This window comes from Symphalangus syndactylus, chromosome 10 (genome assembly GCF_028878055.3).
Source record: "Symphalangus syndactylus isolate Jambi chromosome 10, NHGRI_mSymSyn1-v2.1_pri, whole genome shotgun sequence".
In the NCBI taxonomy this organism is placed as follows: Eukaryota; Metazoa; Chordata; class Mammalia; order Primates; family Hylobatidae; genus Symphalangus; species Symphalangus syndactylus.
The window spans coordinates 97,490,507-97,495,066 of record NC_072432.2 but is presented as its reverse complement, the minus strand read 5'-3'; the positions used below and the strand labels follow the sequence as shown (position 1 = coordinate 97,495,066).

Sequence of the window (4,560 nt, the reverse complement as noted above, 5' to 3'; positions counted from 1 at the left end):
ATGAAAGTCATTTTGACTATTCTCTTTTGTTTTTTTGTTTGTTTGTTTGTTTTGTTTTGTTTTTTTCAAGTTAGGTATTGACTTTATTCTATTTTCTGTATAACTTTAAGTACCTAAAGGTTTATTTCCACAGGCCTGAGGAAATGGGTAGAAATCACAGGACAATCTCACTTCCCACCAAAAAAAGTTGCATATTTTGGTAAGTGTTTGTCCTAGAGGGGAAAAACTGAAATTTACATTAGCAGTGCTGTGCAAGATTCTTACGTAAGTCAAGACCGAAAACCAGCCTGCAGTGGAGGTTTTAGTCCTCTGTTCAGGTGCTTGGACAGAAGCCATAAGCTGATGAGCATGACAGGGAAAAGGAGGCAGTGAAGACAGGTGACAGGCACCTGGCAGGGAAGGAGGATTCAGGAATGCCAGACTCCTTGAAATGGTGTGGTTTTTTGTTTTTTGGTTTTTTTGGGTTTTTTTTTGTTTGTTTGTTTGTTTCCTTTTAAAGTCATCTCTGTAGGAAGGTGCTGGGCAGGGATCCCAGAGAAAGAAAGGGTCCAAGACTCCATTAACTGCCCTGGATGAAGGGCACTGCTACAGCAGCTACTACCAGAGACTCTCCTGTCTCATGGTTGAGGCAGACCCAGGATAGAATAGAGAATAAAAGGAATGCTTATAGGAAACAATTTTGCATGGAATGCTATATGGCCAAGCCTCAGCCTTTGGTCCAGTGCAACTCTTGCCTCACTTGTCAACAGTGAAAAATTAGTTTGGTTAGAAGAACCATCTGGAAACACACCAGCTTCTGCTACCTTCATGCTCGTTGTTAAAAAAACATTAACCAGTGTGAACATTCTGATCTGTTTATTCCTGGGACTGTTTTCTTTCCAATGGACTGTTTGTTGGTTGGTAGAATAACCCCCAAAAGCTCAAAGCTAAAAATGCATCATCAGTCCTAGTCGGCAGTTCCTTAAGAATGGACTGGCGGCGTGGTTGAGCTGATAATGGAAAAGCTGCACCTTCCTGCAGAAGACCAAGAGACCTGCTCTCCCACCCCAAATTTCAGCCTGAGGCATATTTCAGTGAAGGTAGGTAGCTGTGCTTCTCAGAGCAGAGAAGCAATTTTAAGAGCAAAAAGGTAGAGGAAATCTAGAAAAGAACCGTCTTGATACAGATTTATCCCATGGTGTGAAGGGAGGGCAAAGAACCCAGTGGCACTTCGCTTATCCAGCAATTTCTGTCACTGTGGTGACCAACTTCTGCCCATTCCAAAGGGTCTTGAACTGCTCAGAAACTGGGAATTCATTAAAGTCACTGCCTTCTGTAGGAATAAGGATGTTCGTCTCGGGAGATTTGGCACTGACTATTTCACAATCCAGGGAATTCTTGCTCAGGTAAGCATGGCAGCCATCTGTTTTGTCGATGGATATGGTTGGCACTTTCCCCTTTACCCGAACTTTGACATCCCCACTGTTGATTATCTCCACAATGCCCACCACGTCATTGAATACCAGACCAAGTTTCTTACAGTTATCTACTGTAATGGAGTTAATTTTGCCCTTGATTTGCAATGTCGTGTTGACACACTTGTATATGTAAGCCACCTGTTTCAGCTCTGTGTCCTCAATCACCAGGTTGGAAACATTTTCCTGATTTTCCACTCTCCACTTCTTGCCCTCCAGTTCAAGTATAGCTGGCTCCTTCTTTGTGGCTGGTTTGGGGGATGGGCTGGTTTGGGGTTTAGGTGCAGAGAATGGCTTGGGGCCACTGCGTAGTGGACCACTCTGAGCCTTCAGGGCAGGGTTCTTGTGAGTCTTCATGTCATCAGACAATGTTTCAGGGCATGTGTGATGCTCTCCCCCTGGTTAATCTGCATAAACAGTGCTGAGTGGGAAGCGGACTCATCTGAGCCTGAACTGGTAGAGACTGGGGGAGGAGGGGAGCCTGGTGGAGGGGGAGGAGGACCTGATCCGGCAGAGGGTCCAGATGGCAGTCCACTCAGTTCTTTTCCCACAGGACCCGTTTTGCCCCAGGCCAGTCTGGTGGTATGGAACTCCTTAATGCAAGCCTGCAGCTCTGTCCATATACTTAAATAAGCTTTGACCCAGTCTACATGCTTCTTATCCACATCTTTGTGCTCTTTGAGGACTCGGTTTGTATAAAACATAGCAGATCATTCATTTATTTCACATAAGGGCCAGGCTTGGGAGCCATAGCCACCCAGCCCAGGGCCTGGATACTTTCGCTAACAGCTGACAGGTGATTAAACAACTTGCTGCCTCAGTTCTTCTCCCGAAAGGTTATCACTTCTTTGATCTGCTCTGAGATGGGTGCCAACAGGTCAGAAAGCTTATTATCTGCTGGTTGTTGACACTGAGAAGCTGTAACCAACAGAGCTCGCTCCAACTTCAAACCTGTGTGGACCATCTCCGCATGTTTCTGCATGTCTCCCCCAATCTCTTTACTGATCTTCAAGTACTCTGCCACAGGACCAGCAAGCAGCGAGTCAAATGCCTGCACATATGGAGCTGCTCCTACTTTTGAAGGACTGTCTGCATACCCACGGTGCATGTCAGAGGTATGAGATACTGCCTCCAGGCGGCCCACTGCCCTCTCCAATCTTTCTACCAGATTTTGCATGTCAGCCATAATGGACCACCTCAGAGTTCTGCCTCACCTCCGGACTGCGATCAGCCGCTCTCCTAAGTCTTTTGTATTTCCATATAAACTGTAGAATCAGCTTGTCAATATCTCCCAAAAAGAAAATTTACTTAAGATTCCCTTAAGAACATTCATGATTCATGGGAGAAGGTCAAATATCAACATTAATAGGAGTTTGAAAGGAGTTAATTCGAACCCTCATGGATGACTTTGAGGGGTTCAAGATTTCAGTGGAGGAAGTAACTGCAGATGTAATGGAAATAGCGAGAGAACTAGAATTAGAAGTGAAGCCTGAAGATGGGACTGAATTGCTGCAACCTCATGATAAAACTTGAGCAGATGAGGAATTGCGTCTTATAGGTAAATAGAGAAAGTGGTTTCTTCAGATGGACTCTGCTCCTGGCGAAGATGCTGTGAATATTGTTGAAATGACAACAAAGGATTTAGGATATTACGTAAACTCAGTTGACAAAGCAGCAGCAGGGTTTGAGAGGATTGAGTCCAAATTTGAGAGAAAGTCTGTTGTGGGTAAAATGTTATCAATCAGCATTTCATGTGACAGAGAAATTTTTCATAAAAAGAAGAGTCAACCCATGCAGTAAACTTCACTGTTTTCTTATTTTAAGAAATTGCCATGGTCACACCAACTTTCAGCGACCACCACTCTAACCAGTCAGCAGCCAACAACATTGGGGCAAGACCTTCTACCAGGAACAAGATGATGACTCTTTAAAAACTAAGATGATCATTAGCAATTTTTAGCAATAAAGTATTTTTAAATTAAGGCATGTACATTTTTCATACATCATGCTATTTGTGTAGTGTATGTAAATATTATGTTTATACTATACCGTAGTCTGCCATAATAGATTATGGGTGAGCTAGCCTGGTGACTAGCTACGTTACGTTTATACTCTACCATAATCTATTGGTGACTCACCATAATAGACTATGGTATAGTATAAATATTTATATACACTAGAAAGACAAAAAAATTGTGCAACTCACTTTATTGTGATATGTGCCTTATTGCTGGGGCCTGGAACTGAACCCACAGTGTCTCTGAGGTACGTCTGTACTTGAGGGAGATCCCCCTGTCCGTTACCAGGTTCTTTCTCTGTGCCACTCCCTCCTCTTCGGTGCTCTGCCCTGTGAACTCTAGCCACCTTGGCCTCCCTGGACTAGCAGCTCCATGTCCTCAAGTGCAGAGATACCACCAGGCTCCACTCGGGGTTGTTCTCTTTGCACCATGTCCTGGAGCCTCTCTTAAGGCAGTAAGCTGGTGCAATTCTAGGCCTCACCTTGTATCTCTTCTGTCTTCCAGAGAACATTGTCCTTTGTTGCCTGATGTACAGTGTCTTATTTCATCTGTCTTGTCTATATTTTTCTGTTTGCTTGGGGTTTTTTGCTTCAGAGAGGAAGTTCAATCCAGTCCCTGGCCCTCCATTTTTTTCTGAAAGAATTATCGATCAATTGATTTTCAACAACATTGCCAAGGCAATTCAATAGAGCAAAGTAAGACTTTTCAACAAATAACACTAGTGTGATTTGATATTTATGTAAAAACCAACTCTTGTCTCATGCCATACACAAAACCTAATTTCTATTAGAAAACACGTGAAAAAATTGTTGCAACCTGGGAATAAGCAAACGTTACTTGGGGCCAGAAAAGCATGAAACATAAAGCAAAATGTTGATAAGTTGGACTTTATAAAAATCTTTTATCTCCAAAATACACTGGTTAAAAAAAGGCAAGTCACAGAATCGAAGAAAATATTTTCTATTCTTATATCTGAAAAAGTACTTGTATCCAGAATATATAAATAACTTTTACAACTTAATATAAAGTTAATCAAAACAATATGAAAATGAACAAATATTTGAAAATAAACTTCAACAACTTACAAA

General features: G+C 42.4%; 1 pseudogene; it reads right to left on the bottom strand.

The window, feature by feature from the left end:
- Positions 1–1,033: 1,033 nt before the first annotated feature.
- Positions 1,034–2,688, bottom strand: LOC129491225 (adenylyl cyclase-associated protein 1-like; annotated as a pseudogene).
- Positions 2,689–4,560: the final 1,872 nt, after the last annotated feature.